This window comes from Harpia harpyja, chromosome 4, assembly GCF_026419915.1.
Source record: "Harpia harpyja isolate bHarHar1 chromosome 4, bHarHar1 primary haplotype, whole genome shotgun sequence".
Taxonomy (NCBI): domain Eukaryota; kingdom Metazoa; phylum Chordata; class Aves; order Accipitriformes; family Accipitridae; genus Harpia; species Harpia harpyja.
In genome coordinates this window covers 59,786,400-59,798,651 of record NC_068943.1, presented here as the reverse complement: position 1 = coordinate 59,798,651, position 12,252 = coordinate 59,786,400, and the positions used below count along the sequence as shown (strand labels likewise).

At 44.2% G+C, this 12,252-nt stretch overlaps 1 long non-coding RNA gene across 7 annotated transcripts in view; it reads left to right on the top strand.

Moving 5' to 3' along the window:
• The window catches only part of LOC128140476 (uncharacterized), a 47,569-nt gene that overhangs the window by 17,613 nt on the left and 17,704 nt on the right, over positions 1-12,252 (top strand). For 3 of the 7 annotated variants that reach the window (XR_008234750.1, XR_008234752.1, XR_008234753.1), the window contains exon 4: positions 9,621-9,690. The exons of 2 other annotated variants lie outside the window; for them this stretch is intronic. This is a non-coding gene — a long non-coding RNA (uncharacterized LOC128140476). Of the gene's footprint in view, positions 1-9,620; positions 9,695-12,252 lie in introns of all 7 variants that reach the window. 2 more of the 7 variants (XR_008234749.1, XR_008234754.1) reach the window with 1 other exon arrangement.

Genomic DNA, 12,252 nt, shown 5'->3' with positions numbered 1-12,252 from the left:
GGAGGAGGTAGTTTCTGGGACCCTGCAGCTTCTAGCTTCTTTACCCAAGGAGTAGTAGTAGGAATAAAGATAATAGGAATGAGCTGGAAGGTCTTGTGAGAAGAATATTGCCAAACTGCAAATATTATACAAATGTAATGGCTGGGGGAGTAAGGCATATAAGATATAAACTTCCAGAAAACCAGATTTCATGGCTCCGCTGCTCAGAGAACAATGTGTTTACTGGGAATGTTGGATTAAAACTGGATTTCTCCATCAACGACTGTGATCAGCGTGTGCTGTGTTGTAAGTGGGCAGGGGACTTTTGCCTGCATTAAATTAAGGAGTGCAGTGTTATGAATAGTTTCCTTACTCAGGATGGCATTACTCCAAGCCTCAAGGTAATTTATATCTCAGGTAGGCATGCTGTAGTTTAACAAGGCTAAATATGGAGAAATGAGAGCCTGATGTGGGACCATATGCTCTGTAAGCAACAGCAGAGTTTATGAAGGGTAGTTTAATATTCTTCATATTGTAGGAACAAGCATAAGCAGATTTTTTTTTTAATTGGATTTTGGGACAAAGCACAGCTGGTACAAAGCTTTAGCAGGAATTCAAATGCTGCTGCTCATTAATGCAGCAAGTGATTATTTACAAGTCCTAGTTCTTTCTTTGCTGTTTAATACTCTGACAGCCATAGACCTACATAGCATTTTGCAAACATAAGGTTTTTAGAGAAAATCAGCTGCTTGTTCTTACAGCCCCCCTAGAATTAAGGTATTTTACCAAGCCTCTGGAAGGTACTTGGCAAGGCAGGAGAACTTAGCCACAACTCGCTAGAGGTAATCTTGCACCTTCCTTGGCAAAGAATGGGTGGGAAGCAAGAGACGGGACAGTGTGTAAGCATCCTTCTGGTCAGCGTAAAAATAGCAAGCTGGAAAAAAAGTCACACACATGACTTAACCATTTTTATTCTCTCTGCTTAGAGAACTGGGAAAAAGTGTGTTTGACAAATGAGTTATCATGTCAGCCCTCAGCAAAAGAAAACCTTTTTAAGCAAGAAAAGAACCATCCTTTCCCAGTTACTTTCTAGTTCTTATTTTAGTGTTTTGGGAATAATGGTCATTTGGGGATTTTTTCCAAGGGTTTTGGGGGGGGGGGGGGGGGGTTGGTTTTTTGGTTTTTTTTTAACAGAGAAGAAAGGAGGCAGCATGTAGAGACATTAATTGGTTGCTCCTTCCCTGCTTCAAGATTGCTGGTGGAAAAAGAAAACCCAGTGATCATTCTTAGTGCACATGGGCTTCATAGTATTTGGCACAAGGCAGCACACAAGATGAAAGTGTGTCTCTTGACAGCCAGCTTCATACTGGCAGCCTTTACTCCAGGCAACAAATTAATCCACTCAACTGTGTTCTGCATAATTGTTGATACTGTCTTAATTGGTACCATACGTTTCTCTGCGTCGACATGTCCATCATGTTAATGTCTAGGGACTGTTGTTTCCTGCCAACTTGGGAACAGCATAGCCTGCTCCATCCTAACTGAACTCCTACCTAAAATGCCATCGTAAGAAATTCGACTTTATGGCAAAGGGAAAACGTAGAGCCATGTTGGGGCATGACTCAAAATTCATGGGAAAGAAAAATGGGACTCCTGATTTCAGTAGCTTTGGAGATGAGCCGGCTCTTCCAGGGCTCTCTAAAGGCAATTCAGTTCAGCTGAAGTCAAGTCCGAAGGCAAAGGAGCTTATTCTCCTGCTCCCAGGAAATCTGTGGCAGGGACTGGCAAACATTTTCCAAGCATGTGTCGCAGTGGGGCATCCAGGGCAAGGCAGCTGCAGAGCTAATTGACCCCAGTGCACTGGTGGTTTTGTGGATTGGGATTAGCATTTTGAATTTCACCCATTAATGAACTGGCAGCCAAGGCAGAGCCTGGAGTGCAAGCGCGGTCGGCTCTCCCCCCAGCTCTTCCGTATGCCATGGTAACAGGGGCAGGAATATGCTGGGGAGGTATAGAGCTGGGTGCAGCCCAGACCATGCATGGGCATCGATCGAGTCACCTCCTGAGAGGAAATAGCTTTCTCATCACCAGGCAAGGGCATCACTGACCCTTCCCTCCCTGGCAAGGCAGGGTGAAGGCGCTAGGAAGCGTTACTGGATGCAGTTGCCGCTGAAGAGTCAGCCTCTAAAAATCCCAAATTAGGCACTGAAATAAAAGGGCACTTCTGACCGTCTCTATGGCCACTTCCATGTCTCCTAAATAAGAAGTACCATTCCTTTGTTTCACCAAGGAGTTGCATGGTTACAGTCATTAAAGCTTGCAAGCAGTCAGGATCTATAGGGTAGGCATCTCACTGAGGTCTATATGGAAAATGAATAGTTCTGTGTTCAGAGAAGCACTGGAACCATGCACAGTACATAAGGCATGAGCCAGTAAACTGAGTGATAAGGATCCAATGTTGAATAACTTTTTATTCAGTTAGTGCCACCTCTGCTAAGCATTGAATTATCAGGGATGGAAAAAATGGCATGTGATTATGAAATGTAAGGCTCTAGCATAAGGTAAATGTGCAGGGAGGGCAAATAATGTTTGCACAGGTGACTTAACTTTGGACACCTCCAGGTGCTAGGTTACTAGACTTTGCTTCTGCAATGGAATTGTTTACTATATTATTGCCTGTGCACATATGCACACACAGACTCTCTTATTTCCTCTCTCTGTTCCTACGGTTAATTGATATGAGCTACACTTATTTACATCATTTTATGTGCCATCATCTCTTGTTCAAGCTGTTGGCCAGTTTTAAGCAAAAATATTTATGTAGAGATAAGAGAAAAAAGGCTTCTTCCCTATCCTTTTGCAAAGCCATCACTGAATATTTAGGCCACTGCCAGTGTGTGGCTGAAAAACTCATTTAAGAGAGCAGCAAAACACATGGTAACATGTTTTGTGGAGGTTTTAAATTCTAATGTTGACATTTGGATCTGGAGAAGAGAAAAGCGGGAGGGGAGTAAGGAAGAACTTTTGCATGGATTTTTTCAAATGTAGCTAGAAAATATAAGTCTATTGAGCTATAGTGTTTTATTTAAGAGTCCTGGCATTCTCAGAAACCTGTTTTTGCATGTGGAGTGCAGTGGCAGTATTGGTAATCAATATGCCAAGAAAAATGTCATTCTTTTGAAAGCTGTGGGCTGCCTTGCCCTTTGTGGTTCCCAGGAATTGGTATTGGGAAATAAAAAAAAAAAAAAAAAAAAAAAAAGAAAAAGCTGCTTCAGCAAATAGACATGAGAGGCAGATGAAATGGCTGAACTAAAGGAAAACCTTTATGCAAAAAAAAGCGCAAAGTGAGACCTCCAAGCTATTTCTGGCATTTCTCCGTACAGCTTTGGTGTCCCAAAGCACATTTGCAGTGCTGAGAGTGTCCTGTCTGATGCAACTTTAAGCTCAGAATCATGCAATCCCACAGCTTCCACCCCAAATCCTTTCTACCCTCAGAACTCAAAGGATTTGGGTAACAGCTGGATGACCTTTTTTTTTCCTAAGTGTCTTGAGGAGCCTTCCATCAGTTTAGTCACTGCAGATGGGTGCAGTTGAGAAATGCAACATTGCCAGGTAGAGGTGATTTGAGACCTCACACAGAAAGCAAGTGGGCTCAGCAGCTTGTCTCCTGCCTGGGGGCTTCACCCGCTCCTGGGAACAGGGCAGGATTTGGCCCCGGCACTGCTGCTGCTTGTGCAGAGCAGCCCCCTCCCTCCATTAGTGCTGGCAAAGTTAATGCAAGTCATCGCTCTGGTCCCAGCATGGCTGGGAACAGGGAAGCAGGTGGGAGCTGTGATCCCCTGGCCATGATCACGTGTGTCTCCTGGGGGGAGAGCCCAGCAGGCACATCCCACCTGGTGCCATGAGACCTACACTTTCGGGCACTGCCTAAATGCTGCTTAAGCATCACTTAGTGCTGACTTGCTTTAGCAGCTGATGGAATTGTGGTATAAAGCGGTTCAAAACAGGGATCAAACTCAGGATCCTTGAGCTGCTGCTAGCAGGGTCAAGGTGTTTCTGAAGGAAAAAACCCCTATATATTTATGATTATTGTAAGATACCCCTCCCCCAATGACTCTTTATAAAGCAGTATCTGGGGAGCCTTTCAGATTTCTGCACTTGTTTTGTGTGCTTCAACCTGTGAAGAAATCATCTTAGCTAGGCTTTCTAGAGAGCTCTGGAACATTTCTCTGGACTTACGCTGTAGCAACAACTCTGTAAAGAATCCTCAAAGATGTGACTAAGTGTGGTTTTTTCAGCACTTGAAGTGGAGATTTCATCATCTTGTAATATATGTATATAAAATCAAGTCATAGCAGTCTTCCATTTCATAATGCGTATCACTGCGAGGGAGACTTGAACGCTGCATCTGCTGATCAGATGCATAGTACAGTGCTGCCTCGTTCCCCTACTGCTTTAATTGCATATGGTGGCAGTTTTTTAGGACAATAAGTTTATATTATATTTTCCACTTGAAACTTCATTGAAGTTGAGTAAGGAATTGCAATTTGGGTAGGATATTGTGTCTAATGCAGTTCCTTGATCATTTGGAAAGATCATTTAGGGACCTTGAATGATAACAAACTGGGCTGTCTGATGCTTCTGAATTAAATGTTGCTTTTCATGAGAATTCTCTTTTAGAATATATTTCTATTATAAAATCATCCAGTGTTGTTGTTCTGTACTATTCAGTTTAACCAAAATGCCATTGTTTTCTCCATTCCTTCTGTGTTTCTAGTAGTATTTTTTTGCAGTTTTCTGGGGAAAGAAAAGGTCACAAACAGATTTGGCTCAAACACTACAGTGGCTTTTGGTTGCTTCTGCTTTTGACCAAGTCTAAACATTGCTTATCCCCAAAAGATGTCACTTCTGGAAATGGGGATGCTTTTCTGGGGCTAATGCCAGCTGAGGGAGGAATGGTGTTGTTTCCTTATCACTTCTCATAGGCTGTAGTGGTGGATGCTGGATCTGCCACTGACATGAGAGCCTTCAACCCTGCCTGTCAGCTCCCACCTTGCCCTCCATAAACACCTTCAGCCAGTCCACCCTTGCTCAGCTTGTGAGGGGAACAGTTTCAGTCCAAGCCAGAACCCTTGTAAATCACATATTAAAAATGTTTTACAAGCCTGTGCACTAAATGGGAAACATGCACACAGGGTGCATTGTTCACATATGGCTGTAACTGAAGCCAGAAACAGCAGGAAAAGGAGAGTGAGGCCATGTAAAAAGCCCAAGGGAAATGGTCCCTAGTCAGGCAAGTACACGACCATGGGCCCCTTCACAGGTTGCTGGCTGGTTGCTGCAGCTGTATTCAGCTCTCAGAAGCCTTTCTTAATTCAGACTCATGTAAAGATGCACCAAAAGCATCCAGGAGCCAGACAAATTCAAATCCCTACTCAGCGAGCAAAGAGGCTGTGGATGATAACAAAGGCGAAAGGATCAGCTTCCCCCAGTGCCTTGGGGCAGAGGAGGGTCCAGGTGGAGGGGAGCAGCAGCTGTAAGGGCAAAAGGCAGCAGGGCACCTGGAGGGATAAGATGAGCTGTCTCCCAGGTATGAAGGATGGGGCTGTTTGTCAGGGAGCAACAAATTGGTGCGAGCCCCACAGTCAAGGAGAAAATGTCCTGAGGACTTGCTCCAGCAGCACAGTTTTGGACTTAAAGCCTGGGGATGGGTCTCCCAGCGGCTGCAGGCGTTGAGGCAAGCAGCTGGGCTGCTGTCCCCCTGCAGCCGGAGACCTTGCACCCTGCAATTTAAATTAAGCTGGCACAGGCCTCAAGATGTTTGTGCTTTCATCCTGGCCCAGCTAAACTTTTTCTACTCGCTTTTTTTTCAAGCATGCAGACAAGACCAGGAACTTGTTAAATGGGGAGAAATAACCTTACATAATTATAGTATTCATATTTGAAGAAACAACTTGAAATAGTTTTAATGTTTAGCTGTAAAAATGGCTTTACTATTTGAGATGGGCCTTTATCCATCCACATAAGTCTTTCTTTTTTCCCCCGGGTTAAACTTGAACTTCATAAGCACTGATGATATGAAAAGATACAATTAAATAAACGTATCTAAAGAAATTAAGTGCATTAGGATGCTGCCAAGCTTTTGTGCAGGGCTTACCTCTCTTACCTTTTCTTTGGTGTTGCATCTAGGCTCTCTTCCAAGAGTTTTTACACCTCGCATAGCTTTCTTGGCCTCACTAAAGCTGCATCCCAGCATACAGTGCTCTCAGATGTAGCCATGGGAGTTGAACAGGTGATCCCCATGCCAGAGGCTGTGCATAGCTGGGGTGGTAACATCTGAAAAGACAAGGAGGTATAACATAAATGTAAGTTATGACTTTCAGAGCTGATTTGAACATCATGTTGAAAGACAGAGCAGGGCGAGGGAGATCTAGGCTGCCTTTGATTTTTTTGTCAGCTGATGGTGGTGCTGGCCACCCATGATCTTGCTGCTGAAGTGTCTTGTTGGCAAGCAGTGATTCTTCTGCTGTCCTAACAGTAGCTAACAGCTGAGGGCTGCGCTTCTCACCGGGGAGGGTCTCTATTAAGAGTTGCGCTGAGAGAGGCAACTTTGAGAGGTGTAACCAGCAGTTACTGGAGACTCTCAGTGGTGACAGCCTGGGGACCTCAGCTCAAGGTTTTCATTGACTTTGTTTTATGAAGGGTGTTTTTTTGGTTGTTAAATGGATATTCAAGCCATCATGTTCCCCATGTGAGTGGAGGTCAGCAGGAGCACCCTGCACGACCAGGCTGGGCACATTGGGCTGTGAGGGGTGATTCCTAGGCAGCGCTGCTGAGCTGTTTTACACCCTGACATCAAACTGCTGCTCTCCAATGTCTGCAGCTGCCTGGGCCTAGGAAAGTAGTCAGAAAGCTGACTTCTTGGAGCTAAACCTGTCATATTTTCTCCCATGTCCCCTTCAGGACTCAGCTGTTAGAGGCTGGAGTGCATGCAGGAGGGGGGTCTTGTCTGGAAAGGATGTGCAAGGCAAGCAGAAGTGATCCATCAGAGTTGGTGTGACTTCCTTGGCTCAGTGCTGGTAAAAGCAATCCTAACAGTAGCGACAGAGCAGTCTCGTTTTCTGTAGCATACCCTTTGCATCTTCTGTGCCAGAAATCTGAACTGTCATTGTCTCCTGGTCTTTGCTTTGTGAGCACCAAATTTTGATCTATTCTGTAGACTTCTAGATTTGACAAGATGAAGCTGGTCTTTAAAGTAACTTGTACCTGAGTTCAAGCCAATTCCTAGTTCCGGTCACATATTTCCTAGGTGTCACTTGGCTGGAGGCTTGGCCAGCCAGTACAGTGGATCTGGTATCTGCTACAGCCAGTTGATGTGGATATACTGATACAGGAGGCACACAAGAAAAGAAATAGTGACAAATACCTTGTTCAGAAGTGCCCTTTTGGGTTAACCAAAGAATGGCAGGATAACAGAGGCTGGCAGGAGTCTCTGCATGTTCCTACTCCAACCCCTGCTCAACACAGGTCCAACTGGATCAAGTTGCTCAGGGCCGTGTTTCGTTGCTGTTTGAGTATGTCCAAAAACAGGCGTCCCACCACCTCTCTGCACGTCATTTCAATCTTTGACCACCCTCATGGTGAAAGCACTTTTCCTAACATCTAAGTGAATTTTTCCATCTTCCGTCTTGTGCACATTTGCCCCTTGTCCTTCCCCTGTACACCTCTGAGAGGAGCCTGGCTCTGTCTCCGCTGTAACCCTCCATCAGTATGGAGTGAACTGGGTGCTTGGCTGGTTTCTCAGAAGCAAGACAAGACAAGCGAATAGCTCTGTAAAGCCAGCCTGTATTCTGTGCATGAGGAGAGTGAAGTCATGCTGATGGTGACAGTACTTTGTGTTGGAGAGTTCATTATTAATTGTGTTATCTAGACTTTAATGCTCTCTTTGTGGTGTACTAAACAACCACTGTTTAACAATGCAAAGCACTCCGACTCTGGGTTAAAGAATACTTCTGGGTTCTGTCTTTCATTAAATTTGTTCTGCTGTGTGTGCACAGCATTCCTTTCCACTTAGCCAGCTATCCTCCTAGGCTTTTAAGCAGGCCAGGCCATAAAAATATTTACATTTTTCTATAGCACTTGGTCTGTACACAGTCAAACAAGCATGGCATTCGCTAAGAAGTGGTGGGACTTGGGTTCAGTGGGAGTGTGCCGTCTTAAGCTGCAGCAGGCTGGCTTGCCTGTTCCCATCCCTGCAGTGAGGATCATCCCTGCATTTCTCACGCAGAAATGTCTCTGTTGCAATGAAACTTCTTTGCAGGCCCCAGAAAGAGGCAGTGTGTTGAAACTGCATATCTAGACATAATTCCAAGCAGCAGATTGTTAACTTTATTTTACTTGTAGGAAAAGCTCTTCTTTGTTTTAAAGACAGGTGTTCGTTCAAGACATGTTTGACACAGTTAAAGCCCCATACATAGGAAGGAGATTATAGTAGATGCTCTCACCACTGCTTCAGGCTGTTAGGACAGTGTTAGAGGTGTCTTCTCTCTTGAGTCAGTCTTGATCCTTCACCCGCTCCCCTGCATGCTGCTTACATCAGCTCTGTGATTGATGGTGCAGAATCTGGCCTTTGGGGCTTATCTTGCTGAGCAAAGGTTTGGTGCTTCTATGTGCACGTTCGTTGTTCCCTGTTCTTTGTACCCCAGTTTCAGAGCAATTGTGGCAACTAGGGGAAAAGTGAGCTCAGTGGGAGCAACCATGCTGCGGCATGGGTACAACGCGGGGCACGTGGTCCCGTTCTGCAGCACTGGGAGTACTCGCTGGTGCAGGGTTTTGCTGGAACTTACTGGATCCAGGTGTCTCAGTTCCACTGAAATTTGGTGGGGTCCTGGCTCCAGGCACTCAGTCACATGCACCCTGCTGTTACAAGTGAGACTTAAGTAGCTACAGAGATTTTCCAGCATGCCTGGGCACCTCACTCCTGCTAATGTCAGCATAAGGTAGCAGCCTTGGCGTGTTTGAAAATCCCACTAGACATTTATTGCAACCCTGCTCAGACAAACCCCTCGGCCAAGCTCCTTTTCCTTTCAGCTGTACTGGAGTAGCCCTGGAGATAGAGGGAACAGAAATGCAGGAATTGGGCCCCAAAAGTGCTGAACTGATACCTGGTTGTCCTGAAAGACAGCAAATTCTTTCCAGATGTTAAGAAAAGTAGCTTAGCTGTCTTCCTCTGTTATGAGGCAAAACCTTGGACTGAATTTATATCAATTTATGTATTTTTTAATATATATCTATATGTATATTGCTGTAGCTAAGCACAGTACACGTTACACTGTCTGATGTGTCCACTGAAAGCCAAGAAAATTTCTGTAAAAGCCACAAGGTATTGCCCTGTTCTACTGAATGGATGTATGAATTTGATTTTATGTATCCTTTCACATATGTATGTGTGTATAAATACAAAAACATGGCTCTATAGACTTATCTATCATTCCTATAGACTCTCATCTGTCATTTCTATATATATTGTATCTATGATCTATCTATCTATACAGTGTAGCTCTATATTTATCTGGTATATATCATGGCAAAGTGTTTTGGGGTTTTACAGAAATATTTCTTTGGTCTTTGTTTTGACACAGATACGTGAATCAACTTTCCAAGATGACCCTCCAAGGAGTGCACAAAAGAGCTCTGGAGAGCTTGAGGGTGGTATGTACAGAGAGGGGCACACCTTCGAGCTGCTCTTGACTGCCCTGAGACATCCCACTGACACTGACATTTATGTTAAATGACTTCCTGTTGATCACATTATTGCAGTAAATACTAAATGAATCTGATGTTGAACGCTTACAGTCTTACCTTTCTTGATAACTCTATGTTAATATTACATTAATTATTCCTGACTTACAATGCTGTTGAATGTTGATAAAGGCTGAATTGCTGCTTGAAATGCTGATCCTGACAGTCCTGTGGCAGGCACTAAAATGTGATTTCCAAGTCTTAGGGGAAAAGAGGGAATACGTTACTACTTCTGATTAGAGGACTTCAGAAGAAACATATTCTAGTCACATCTCATGGAGCACTTGCCTGAATCCCTCTTGCTTTCAGTAGCTGATGCCTTTGCACAAGACACAAAAGGAATATACACTTCACTTTTTTATTTAAAATTTTATGGTGATTGCTGATGTAGAATCAGTTCAGCGTGTATGAACAGTTCCCCACAAGAAAGATGCTGTGTGTACGTGGAACAGTGGGCATTTCCTTCGCCTGTGAGAGCTGACACATGGGAGTAAAGCTTGCGGAGCAGAGAGACCACTTCTGACTCGTATCTCCTTCTCTGCAATTTTGTATCTGAGCTTTTTGACTTCAGACTCTGTCATGGTCCATTTCTGTGCACTTACTGTTTATCTCGGGTATCCCTTGTGTAACACTGCCATTTTCATGATGTAAAGAACATGGAAACTATGTAGCAAAGCTGAAGACTGCCATGACTGGGAAATCACAGTGCTTAATTTCTAGTGAGTTAAGTGAAATATTGGAAGAAAAAGGGGTTGGGACAAAATTAACAACAGCACCTAAGTAGCTTAGGAAGCTTCAGCCATAAATTATTGAAAAAACCCTCTGTGGTGACCTCAAGTACTGCCTCTTTCAGCTGGGCATTCCTGCATGGGCAGATGCTCTGATGAATGCCCATCAAACGCTGTATTAATGCAGGGTCCCATCAGCTATGTTCAGCTGTTGTCCTCCAAAATCCCTTCTTCAGGTACTGCAGGAGGAAATAAGCAGCTGTGACATTTCTCAGTACCTCCACCCCTCCCCAAAGTCTGGATGACCTGTGTGGCAGGGGAAGGGACAAGGAAGGGAGGAAAAATGTTTATAAAGTAGGATTTTGGGGAGTGGGGGGAACCTTCTTCCACTCTCCTGCACAAGCAACCCCTCTGGCCTTCCCTGTAGGAAAAATATTCCATCTTTCAGAGGGTGTTTGAGGTTTCTGTTTGTTTGTTTATTTAAAAAGAAAGCATCTGGCATACGTATGCAAACATTAATGAGTCATTTAAAATATACTCCGTACTGCATTTGTGAGGCTGTGATCTTCCAGCTAGAAGAAGAAATGTGATGGAAGGGAGTAGGCAGACCCTGAAGGACTGCTTTCCAAGCATGAGAAGGGGAGACAAATCTTATTTTTTACCTCCCTCCTCTTGCCCCCTCAGCACCGTTCCCAGAAGCATTTCCAGCCCTCTAAAACCCCTTGGTGAGGACTTCGAAATCCAAGTTAAAATGACTGTCTTTGAGGCTGCTGTGCCCTCCGTAGAGAGCCCAACACTTGCTGGTGGGTCTCTCCAAGAAAAGCAGTTTATTTCTGGCACTGCACAGGGCCACAGATAGACTTGCCAGTGGGGAGGTAGAAGGGTGGGTTGGTCTAGCTCTGTCCTTTCTGCAGTGTCAGCTGGCAGCTGGAACCAGTCGAATCAATTAAAATTCATAAATATATGAGAAGTGAAGCTCTAAGAAGACTCAGCCACCTTCTTGGAGGTTTATGAGTAGCATGGTAGGCTGGGAATCTCTGGCTGGAGCAAGGTTTGAAGGCCAGCAGACGTGGGGATCCATCAAAATGCTGGAATTATAGGAACTTCTGGAGTTTTTACGGGATGCAATTTCTTAGTATAAATTGAACATTTAAATCTTTGGCAGAGAATTCCAGTTTTGGGAGCAAGAACTCTTCTTGCTTTAGATTTGTTTCTGGGAAGGATGTATAAGCTAAATGTCCCAAGAGGAAAAAGGTACTCTTATATTGGGTTACATTTTCAACATACGTTACATCAGTGGCACTATGATTACATTGTGTTGGCTGTGCCAAGCATTTTCCTTCTGTAAATGAGCCCATGTGCTCAAAGGCTATTAGAATGAAACTGCTGTGCATATACAAATACTTGATTTTGTTTACTGCTTGTTTTTGTATATTCCTGCTTCTCAGGCCTTTACTATAGAGAGGGGAACAAGAACTGAAGTAACTCTGGCACCTGGGACATGTTAAATGGAGAGAAGACTAGTGTGATCCACGCATCTACTGAAATGTCCCCATTCACCCAGAAAGATGCTCTCTCCTGGTTCTTCCCTCTGTCCTAGTGAACTCATTCATCCTCCCAATTGCAAATGCAAAGCATTTGACACTGTCATGCACAACATCCTTGTGTCTAATTTGGAGAGACATGGATTTGATGGATGGACCACTTGGTGGATAAGGAATTGGCTGGATGGTCACACTCAAAG